Raw genomic sequence first — 12,946 nt, forward strand, 5'->3', positions numbered from 1 at the left:
ATATAAAATCTTAATGAACCTAGAGCAAAACCAACATAATAACAATACAGTCTCCAGGATCCTTGATTAGGAGATGAGAGCCTGAATTTATATAAAAAATTCAGAAAGAAACCAATGGCTGAGATCAAATGATGATGAGTGGTCAAGATTTTCCAAGAAGAAGCACAATCCAGGTGAATTGATGTGATTGGCTGCTTTTCTCATTTTTAAAGGAAATTGAACTAAAATTAAGATAAAAGTAGAAAAAAAACTGTTTATTCTCTATTTTATTCAATTTTGAGATTTAATTGTTTTAATTGCTTTTATGAGATTTTTTCAATTTTTTATTTAATTTTCAAGATTATCTCCATTTGATTTATTTTTCTCAATTTTTAATTCTTTTTTCCAATTAATTCCTTTTTGATTATTTAATGGCAAATTGATTTATTTAATTAAATATACTAGGATATTTAATAAAATAAATAAGGTAATTGTTTTAAAAAAGATTTACTTGAAATGATTTAATTAATTAAATAAACATTTAATTAATTCAGAGTGATTAATTTTCCATTTGACATTGATGATTTAAGAAATTAATTGTGTGCTCAAGATTAATTTTAATTGCCTTTGGTTAGGACCTTGGTGATGAAATCGAGATTAGGGGGCCTATGGTTTAGATGACCATTTTTAGGGTATTATATTTGCCCCTCTTTGAATTAATGTGCGAGCAATGCGTTGGTTCAAAGAATAGTTGATGTCAAATAGATATCAGTTCTAAACTTGATAGATCATAAACTGATGAAGAGCGAGACGTTCAGCTTGATTTGAAGCGATGAAACTGAACAGATTTGATTAAAGCGATATCAATCCTGAACTGGATTGAACAAGAATCGACAAAGAGCGAGATATCATTCTTGAACTTGATTGATCAAGAAATAGGCATCGATCTAGAACTTGATTGAACTAGATTGAGCAAGATACACAACAGATTTTGAACTTGATTGAACAAGAATCGACTGAGCAAAGCGATAAAACCGATTCCGAACTTGATTGAACAATAACCAATTAGCAAGAGAGAATGTCCAGCTTGATTTTGATGTGATGAAATTGAACACCGATTTGAAGATTGATTCAGATAAGGGCAAAGATTGATATGCCCCTAGAGATTGCTTTATTTGACATCAAATATTCTCAACTTGATAGGACGTGATTGAGTTAAGATGCCCCTAGTAATGAGGTTTACTTGCTTTTCTTTGTTTGAAAAGATTTTTGCTCAACTTTAGATGAAGATTTGAAAAAATTTCTTGACTTTTGATGATGATGATTACTGAAAAGGTGTTATGAGTATGCCCCCTCGGGAGCAAAATTGAAAGATAGCAAGGGTACAATGAGTTTAGGCAATTTTTTAGTGATGATAATTATTTGAGCATGAAGGTTGATGTTGAAGGTTAAAATCAGAGTTGATTTGAGAATTTAAATTGAGATTTAGAATTGAAGCACAAAATGATTCAAAAATTGACTTGAGGATGAAAATGCTAAGTGGTCAACGTCATGAAATTTTAAAGAGAGAAGTGACATTAGATTTTGATTTTGATCCCAAAAATGGACTTAGGATAGTTGATTTAACTTAGGATATAATTTTTATGTCCATCAGAGCAAGTTTGAAAATTAGGGTTTGGGTTATATAAGGGGTTCAATGTATCATTGCCAATTTTATATGATTCTTGATTTGATTTCATCGTACTTGTGTTGATTGATTATGAGATGTCTTTCTATATGTATGCATATCTTTTCAATATGGATGTATGCAATGGAGATGTGTATGGATGTTGTTTTTTTTAATTTCTTTTCATATGCAAATAAATGATGAAAATGAGTAACTAGTAATGCAAATGTTTATTTTTCATGCAATAATATGATACAAATAAGTAATAATAAAATGTATGGATCTATATAAGATGCCTATGTATGCAGCTAAAATCTCAATACACAAGTACTCGATTGGAGAAATGATGATGAAAAAGAGACCACTTAGCTGAGAAATGATGATGCTTCAAACTCTCATTCAAAAGATAAAGAGATCATTATTATCATGCCAAAATCACTCGAAATGCATAAAATTTAAAATGAATGCAACCTAAACCTAGTCACTGGATTTGGAATGCTTAATTTTCATCACTGAGCATTTTACAAATAAAGCAGGCAAAATAGAGTTCCTTTCTTTTCATATGCAATATTAATTATCTTATTTGCAATGACCCTTTTTTTCGTTCATATCATTGGAAAGATTACACATGCATCCAGAGTGCACATTAAATAAATTCCCTCAAATAGACAAAGAAATGACTCCAACCTCCCTGTAGCATACAAATAAGGAGAGGTGAGGTATGTGTGGCGATTTCACCTTGATGTGAAGGCACTTATCACAGACACCCAGTTGATTAGATATTTCCATATCATCAGAATCATTCCTATAAGCAGAAAACAAAGAAAAGTATTATGCCCTCAATCCTTGCTCCTGTTAGTCAAAATATACTTCCTCGAGTTACTCAGAGGGAATAATAATCAAAAAACAATATAAAAGACAACATAAAGAAAATTTCATGTATATATCAAACAGTTTAGTGATTGTTTTCAGTAGTCTTGTTTTGCTTGTTTACTCAATGATAAAACTCTTTAGTAGTTTGGAGACAGGTGTCTGATGTAGAGTGGATGACCTGGTACTACTGATAAAAAGATGATTTGGTTGATATAGCTTAGGACATGTAAATTGATCATCCTATTACCCTAAGAATAGGACATTGACCGGTTTTAAGCCATGAGGGTTCCAAGAAGAACCAAGGTGTCACGAAAGTGAATGAAAGATATATATGAGCAAAAGCAAAAATGCAGAACTTCAGCACAAGAGATAAGACTAACCTGGACAAAATCCAATAGCCATACTGATCTATGTCATTGTTTTGATTTATATGATCATTGATAGGAATGTCTGGTTTCAAAGAGTAAGTACCCTGGGTAAGACCGATCTGTCTGGTTTCGAGTGTACCTTTCCTTGTATAAGACATGTTGATGGTTGATAGAGTTTGATAGATTCATTAACAAGACATGAAATAAGTTTGATTATAGAATTTGAGATTTTGTCTATGGTTGATTTGGTTTGAAGGATGGTCTATGCTTTCTTGCTTTGATTTTTTTTGTTTTTTTGTTTTTTTTATTTGGTGAATTTTTTATTTTTAGGATTTTGTTCATGACATTTTAGGATTTTTAGGATTTTTTTCAGGACATTTTGTGATTTTTTTAGGATTTTCTTAGCTATGCCCCTAGTATGCAGACCTATATGACATGATGATCTGCATAATGCATGTGGAGATAATGATTTTTTGATATGACCTATGTTAATGCAATATGCATGATGAAGATACATTTCCTATTCGAACAAGGATGATTGTGTTTGTTCAACACTTTGTAATACACCAATTGAATTGGAGGTACAAAACATTTCATAGATAAGAGGTCAATCGATCCTTAAGGTCCCTTGGAATATCCAAATGGAGACACAAAAAACTTCCCCATAGATTCTTGAAACTTTGATCTTCTTTTTCCCATGTGAGTGTGAATGAGTTAATTCATGCTCTTGTGTTCACAAAAGATCCTTAGCATCCTATATGACTGGCTATGTGGATTATCCTAACTTCAAAAGCATCCCGAATAGAACCTTGCTTCCAACAAACTTTTAGAGCTCCAACGAGGTTATAGACTATAATCTCATGAATATTGCAATATTGTCAACAAGCGTTCATAGCCCTGATGGAGTTACTTGCATGTTCCCATAGTCAAGATTTGTGTTGCACTTGTATGCATGATATTTTAGTTATATATCATTGCTCTTTTGCCTTGAGATGAATATTTAGCATAACACTTTTCTTTTCTTTTTTTCTTTTTTTTGATTTGTAAGTAATGAAACCTACATGGGTGTGACAATTATAGCGATGTTGAAGTAGAAATTTTAGATTTTTCACTACTCATATGATCAACTAGGTGTCTAGAATGAATTACAGATTTTATTAATGTGTTTGAGATATAGCTATTGATAGATTTTGAGTTACCAAGTCTTAAATAGTGAAATCACTACCCAACCATAAGTAAAGCATCATCATAGGGTAATGTTGAAAATGAATGACCTTAGGACCTCAAGGACTTCATGTCTAAATATCTAAGAAAGGAGTTGACCCTTGTTTGTCTTGAATGTAAAGAAATGATAAACTTGGATAGTTGCCTTTTTTTATTGATGCTTCTATATGCAAATGCAAAAATTTTGTGAATGTAATGCATTTAAAAATTATGCGATGCAATGCTTTGAATAAAATGATATGCAGTGCAGAAAGAAAATGCTAAACTAACCCAACCCTTAGATATAATATCTTTTAAGGTGCATGTTGTTCATAGGGTCAAGGAGTTTTTTGTAGGTAGTTCATTGGTCCAACATAAAGATATCTTTCTAAGAAGGACTCGAATAAGTGTATATGTCCACCATCTCCAATGTTGATTTCCTTAGTTTTTGGATTTTGTGATGAAACTAGGGTAAAGTCTTATGCAAAGGATTGGATAAGGGGTGTGGGAAGATGAAAAAGAGGTGTTGGATAATGGATCAAATATTGAAATTTTAGTGCATGAGCGAATGGAAACGTTTGCAGGATCGCCATTGGCACACATCTTGAGGGATGGTGGATTGATGGAGGAAAAGTGGATCTCAGATTTTGAGATTTGGATGGAGGAAAAACCAAGGATTTTGGGACATAACAATCCAAAATGGATGAAGGAGGTGATGGAGAAATTGATTTGGAAGGTTTGGATGGAAAACAACAATCTTGGCTATTGATTTGGATTTTTCTTTAGATTGTTGTGCTTCAAGGAGATGCTTAGGGATCCACATGGTTTTTGATTTTTCATGCTTTTGTAGTTTCTTGGAACGCATTTCTTGTACAAGTGCCTTAGGAACCCATATAACTTTTGATTTTTCTTTCTTTTTCTCAGTGGGCCTTTGTGACGTTTTGTATTTTTCTTTTTCTTTTTGGATCATATTTTACTTTGTTTTGACATGTCAATTAGATGGGACATGTTGATCCTTGAATACATGTGGATTGCTTGATTTATGAATTTTATGCTTGGCATCCAAATTGCTTGGAGGGAGATGCATGGATAGATAGGAATGATACGGAGATCTTTTAGATGGATGGAAGGTACTCGAATATGTGTGCCTTTGTTGATCTTGCATAAAGGACAGAGGGATATAGGGACCTAGAATGGATGGAAGCGATGATGGGGAAAGTGTATATTTGGATTTAACTGGAGAAATGTAGGATTTATGAGAGATACCAACATCTTGAGAAATTTCCCTGAGGCCATGACCTTTAACACTTTCTTTAATATGGAGGGGTTCTTTCTTGTGGAGATCTACCCATTTACCTTTATAAATATTTTGACTTGTAGGATACACTTTGCTTTGGAAAGAAGGCGCGAGTCCATTATGAGATGGAGGTGGAATGTAAGGAATGATAGGATCACAAAGTGAATCCGACTGGACCAAAGTGGATGAACACATTGTGCATATGGGGGGTTCATTAACATCTTGCAACAACATATTATCTCTAGAATCATGAGACGGACTATGATCATGGGTTGGATCAGTATTAATGATAGGCTCTTCAATGGAAGGAATAATGAGATCATAAAAAGAAATGAGATCTTGGAGTGTATATGGAGGACTATGACATGGAGATGGAGGGGCAAAGGAATCTTGTGGAGGATTTAAAGGGATTATTTTATCTTGACAAGGAGGATCTAAAAGTGAAGGGATACTTTGATCTTGACAAGGAGGAAGATAAATGGATTCCTCTTTAAAGGTGCTATTCTCTTGACTTTCAATGGAATCATCAAAAAGAATGGAAGGTATATCTTGAGCTTGCATAGGAAGTGGATTAGGAATGGGATTTGGAAGGATGTTTTGCTCTTGAGATGGAAAGGGATCATCCTAGAAGAAATGGAAAGGTATAATGGGATCATCATGGGATTCTAGTGAAATAGGATCTTTTTCAATCATTAGATGGGATTGAGGAGTTTTGGTGTCTTGATCTTGATTTATGATAGGACTTATTTCTTCATTCTGCAAATTATCCTCTTGACATGGAACCACTTCTAAGGAAGGGATAGGATTTTGCATAGGCGTAGGGATTCCTGGAAGGTCTTCATATTTTGGAATGATGGGGAAGCATTTTGAGTGGGACTCTCAAGAGTGGGTACATTTGGAATTGGAGTGCATGATGGCATAGGATCTGGGAATTTTAAATCTTTAGAGGAACTTGTATCACGATTGGGATTAACTTGGATTTACATAGGAGATAGCCCTTGAAGGTAAACATGAGAAGTTTCATTGTTTGAAGGAGATGGTATGGATTGTTGCTAAGAAGTTTTAGGAGATGAAGGCATCATGGAAGGGATGGAGGCCACATATAGAGCCTTGCTAGACATAGGTTCATGATTTTGATCATGCTTAGAAGTAGTTCCTTCTTTTTATTTAGGTGAGTCATTAGGATCTTCAATTTCAATGACACCATTATCAATGAGATCTTGAATCTTATGTTTTAATTCCATGCAATTCAAAGTCTTATGTTCATTTTGTCTATGATATGCATAATACTTACTCAAAAATTCACATCCCCGTGTGGTCTTTTGAGGCAATATGATAAGATTATGCTCAAGAAGCTCTTTCAAGGCTGACTCAATAGATTGCCCCAAAGGTGTAAACTATCTATCTAGAGGATATTTGGAGGAAATGTCTTTATGTCTTGGTGAAGGTGTCTTGTGAGCTTGTTTGAGATTTGGCTTTTGATTGTCAATTATTTGTTGGTTTTTTATCGTCAAATCATATAATCATTTTAGCATTCCTTTAAGTTTCTCACTCTTGATATCATGCATTTGTTTTTCAAATGGAGTCATTGATTTATTTTGTTGGATTTTTATGCCATATATTTATTTCTTGATATCTTGAATCATTTGAGACAAGGTAGCCATGGGATTCTTACTTTTGTTAGAATTTTTAGAAGAGCTTCTGGTTTGAACAGGCATTTACAACTGACGGGACTGGGAGCTAGATGTATTGTAGAAGTCAAGATCAAATTGAAGCTAGTTGTTCGTTTGACATAGTGATTGAGGAAAGTGACTAAGACTCAGTCTAGTTTTAGGAATGATCTATCCTATATAAGACGTGATATAAGTAACTTAGTTTGATTTGAGAGAAGTGACTAAGACTCAGCCTAGTTTTAGGAACAATCTATCCTATATAAGATGTGATCAAAGTAACTTAAGTTTGATAAGTAGTTGATTGAACTAGCTGAAAGATGATCAACAAAATCGTGCAGCACAACGATGGGGGTACACTATCAAGATTGTTTTATGCTCAGAATTATGATGACTAGATTTATGTTCACTGTAGATTGATTAGGCAAGTGTGACTGTTCTGGAAAAGTGTGTAGACAGACAAGTCTTTGGACTGATGAAATCAAGAATTCATATGACAGAGTATTAAGACCCATATGACACAGACAGTTTCTTGTATGAGTTGTTGCCTATATTCACACGATAGTTTAGTGAGCTCCAGACAACAATCTGATGAGTATGATGATTATTCGTATGACAGTATGCTAAAGGGCAGACGACAATTTTCTAGTAACATCATGACAATTTTGTATACTCGAACAATAATTCTGATAGAACCAGATGATAAACTGATAGGACTAATTTATACTTGTACGATAACTCCTATATAGCCAGACGATAATTCAGTAGACTCATACGATAATAGATTGGACAGAGACGATATTCTAACACAGACAAAGTTTTGACAACTGACAGAGAAGCTTTTTATAAGGACTGATTTTTTGATGTTTTTTGATTTGTTTTCTCCAGTTTCAGTATTTCAGTTTCAATTTTAAGGATGAAAACACAATAAACATGCAAGATGTATAATGACTTCAATCACAACACGCTGTCCCTATGGAAGTTGGCTTAGAGAAGAAAACCTTTGCTTGCTGACTTGGGTACACACCTAATAGCTAATTAGAATATAGCCGTTGAGTCTCATGCAATGGATTCTCAATGCTGTATTAGCCGAATCCAAATGCTAATGGGGGCACGATATGGAAAGTGTCTTGGGAGAGTTACTATCTCTCTTGCATAAAGATTATCCCCCTTTTGGAGGTGAATTGTGTAGCTTCTATCTTATAGTTCTTAGTCAAGAATTTCATTCAAAATTACCCCTTAAAGTCATGCAAGCATGATTGGGGCCTATAGCCTGACAAGGTACCAAAACAAGTTGTAGTCATGTAAATGTGGTTGAGACCACGAGGCCCTACAAAATGCTCGATATGAGAGATCTTAAAGAGAAAACTCAAATAATCCCATCCTCTAAGACTTTAATCACTAGAGGCCTATTTATTATAGTGAGTTGGAATTCTTAGGTCCAACTGTACTCACTTGGGTCATTCTCACAGGGTGATTACTTTTTCCCACTATGATAGACCCACTAAAGGTACACAAATCTCAAAACTTAGAAAAATCTTTGAGGGTTTAGATTTCTGATTGTCTGTAAAAGACAAGAGCATACTCTCCTACCTCTCATATTTCTCTTCAAGCACAAAAGATAGATTTTTTCATTAACCAGATAGCAATTTAAGTGCCTAAAAACAATAAACTTTAAAGAATACATGATGTTTGGTTGATTCTTTCTAGGCAACCTACAAGAACAATGCATTAGTAGTCACTTTTCTTTTGATTCTTTGACAGGCATATGTTCGATTGATAGATTCTTTGACAAGCATTCTACAGAAAATCAGTTAGGTTGTAAAAACTCTTAGGTAGATAGAAGACAGACTAGGGTTAGCGTTAGCGTTAGTGAAATCCAAATTTAATTCATGAAAAACCCTAGAAAGTACACTATTTTTGAAATGAGAAAACATAAATTCGTACGACAATGTATACCTTCCCATACGAGTATTCTATAAAGACATAAATTGAGCAAACTTCAAATAATGGCCGAAATACTCTTTATTCTTAAATAAACTCATAAATCAGTTAATAAATCTATTTTATTCCATTTTTCCATCCATACCTTCATTTGATCATTCCATTTAGATCATAATACACACGAAGTTTCTATTAAAGATAAATATTCTTTATTCAATAAATCGATAAAAGTAGTATTTCGATCATACAATACTTACACATTTAGAGTTGTCGTAAGTTCAATAACAAAATAATACAAAGTAAAGGGTGGGATGCGTCCATTGATCTACAACCCAAGTTGTTGCCAATGCAATCTTTAGCATGAAGATAGGAACAAGATTCAGGTACTTTTTCCGCCCAACCTTGAAGCTTATGCTTCCCCAGAATTCTTGGCCAATCAAGAATACCCGACCCTCCATGAATTTCTTAGCAAAAGAATTCAAAATGCAACATGGAATCTGGTGCGTGCCTAGATGATACATGCATTTTCAATTTTCTACTTCTATTAAGAAACAAGCATTCATTATCATTCAAGGATATGGTAGAGAGGGTAAAATAAAAGAATTCCATCTATTTCAATGGTTTATTCAATTTGATTACTCGACCAAGTATAATGCCATGCACACCAAAAATAGATAGCTGGAAAAGAAACTATACTCTCTATAATCCACATTCGGCACCCGTCCTGGAAGGTAACTTTCCACAAACACAAGCCTATCTAGCTTTGTTCACATAAATTCATACAGAAGACAATCTTTCACCTTTTAATTCTATCTTCCTATTTCTTGTAAGATAAAAATACTATGCTAAGAAGACAATCTTTCATTTGAATAGAAATTGATAAAATAAATCTTTTATTACAACCAATCCTATCTGATAGGAAACAATCTTTTATGGATAATCAAATATACATCTAAAAGAAGACAATCTTTCCCTTCTATCTTTCAAGAAATTTAAAGACAAGATTAAAATATTAAGAATGTGTAACACATGTATGTATCTTACATATAAATTGAATAAAATGAGTACACATTCTTTTATTCAATTATCAAAAGATAGAACAATCATTAACATGCATTCCATTTCTTATGGTTTAGAATTTTAAGTTTATCTCATCTAAACTCTCTCTATCTTTCCAAGTGTCATGGTTTATTTACCACTTTTCTCAAAACATCATATTTAGTTTAATACTAATATGTGACTTTTCATGATTTAAAACTTAACACATCAACTTCACTAATTTACCATATCGACAATCTAATATGATACAAGTTCATAAATGCCTATCTATAAGGCCTTTTAAATGAGACACTTGATAACCATCTTTACTTTTCATGCAAAATTCCAAAGTGTAAGTCTTTCCTTGTGATATCAAAATAACTTCATTATTTAATAAGTTGTTATCCTATTATTTCATCTTCTTCGTGGTTCAATCTCAAAATTTCTCTCTCTATCCACTTACTTTATTCTTAGAGGATTGAGTGATCTAATTTATGAGAGTTTCACTAAGTTTATCAACAAACTTAAGAAAATATTTCACTATTGTATCTATATTTACATGAACGTAATTTTTGAACAATTAACAATGATTCCTTTCACGATTCTATCTCTTCCATTAGAATATTACATAAGTCTAAAACTAGATCACCCTTTAGAGAATATCTAAAGCAGCCTATGATACAATTTCTATCACTCTTTAGCATTTTCCATGCATTTTCATAGTTATTTTATCATATGTACCTTATAATACATTTCTCTATAAGACTATTCAAAAGTGAGTTCAAACAATTTTGTTCTAATCATGGCTTGACTCAATCAAACTTCATTCTAATAAACAGTATATAACTTCATGACTCACTCACTATCCTTGCATAATGATCAAAGAATTAAGGTAGATCTTACCTCCTTATGCTCTTGTTACTGGCTTGTGATGAACTTGCTTCCCTCTTCACATTTGCCTACTCTCTTTCAAGTTGGTTCACAAACTCTTTGTCACTTTCCATCTGTCGATTCTTCTACTAACTCCATCCTCCATATCCTTCTTTTCTATCTCTTTTATCTCTAAACTTTACTCTAAAATTTGACTCTAAATATGAGATGATTACGACTTGATCGTAAAACACATCTAAATCTCTACACTTTTCTCTTCTTCCTTCCATTCTCTAATCCTTAGTTGCATCTCCTCCTTTTTCCTCTTGCATCTCCCTCCCCCTCTCTTCCAACTCAATGGTCTATATATAGTGTTGTTGTCTACCTTCCTTTCCTACTTTTGGGCTATCTCTCCTAGAGGTGGATTGATTCTAAGTGACACCACTCATGATCTAATTGCAACATAACAATCCTAAATGGTTTTGAACACTTATGTGTTCTCCATGCAATGTTATCCATTATCCATTTCATGACACCACACCACTAAGTTGTTAAATTCATAATTATTGATTATCCATGTGGCTTTTAACTCCAAGACTAAGTTGACGTTACTAAAAATAACTTCCTAAAAACATGCAAGTTAAACAACTTATCTTAATTTTCCTCCCATCGTGAAGGATTTGCAACATGGTGATTCTCTTATGAAAGATTTCATAAAGAGGAGTGGTTGGTATTAATAGAGTCAAAAAAGGAGTTTCATGCAACGTGGTTTATTTTTTACTAAAAGGGAGGAGGGGTGGTCGGTAGTAATACCGACCCCTCCCTTTAATTAAAGGGGGTGGTCGATATTACTATCGACCACCCTCATTATTATTTAACTTTCTTAAAACTTAACCTATCACTACCATGTTTTGTAATTTTTAGTTTTTTTAATATTTTATTTATATTTATATATATATTTAATGACTTTTCATTAATATATATATTAAACATTAAACTTTGTTTAATAAATTCTTTAATAAACCCTTTCTATAATTAAATATATATATTGGATTTTCATTGCATAATTTAATTTCATAAATACATATACAATAATTACATACGTATTTACAAGTACATGATCGAATTATTATTAGAATTCATATACACATGTATATAATGCATATATATTTTTGATCTCAAATGATTACATATATGTATAAACAAAATTCTTGACGAAATCAAATTTCACTATAATTGGATATTGATATATGTATATGATTGAATAAATTTCTCATATACATATATATATATATCTACATCTATATATATATTATACTATTATTCAATTTACAAAAGTAAACTCATAAGTACAATTTTCATACATTTATACATAACTAAAAAGAACATAAAACCTAGGGTCGATATTCCTTTTTGAATCATCTACAAATTTTATCTCTTTTTACAATAAAGCATAATATTTCACAATCACTCACACAAATTAGATTTAATTCAAACACTACTCACATCATGCAATTAATGCACATGTATAAACATTTAAATCAATCTACTTCTCATTCCAAATTCATCATTTGAATTTGAACAAACACTCAAATAAGGTCATTTAAATCATCCATATTTTCAAGATGCAAATTATAAATCCTAATGTGGTGTGTGAGAGATTCCATCTATCCTAATTAAATACAAGAGCTAAGGCAACTCTACTTGAACCATGTTCTCGTCTTCATCATTGTTCACCTATTCTTGCATTCACTTTGCACTCAATCGCTCATTAGCAATGACGATCCCAATTTACAATAAAAAATATTACTGATCATTCAATTGTATATAAATCATATCAGTACATTCAATATCCTTTCTTATTTCATTAATAGTTCTATTTTCATTTCATTTGAATTTCATTTGAAAAATAAATATTATTTTCTTAATTAAATAATTATGGAAAAATAGGGTTCATGACATCCTTCCCCTCTTAAAAGAGACATCGTCTCGATGTCTTATTATTCTATCACTAAGCACATACTTTCTCAATATCATA

Source organism: Cryptomeria japonica, chromosome 11, assembly GCF_030272615.1.
Source record: "Cryptomeria japonica chromosome 11, Sugi_1.0, whole genome shotgun sequence".
Lineage (NCBI taxonomy): Eukaryota > Viridiplantae > Streptophyta > Pinopsida > Cupressales > Cupressaceae > Cryptomeria > Cryptomeria japonica.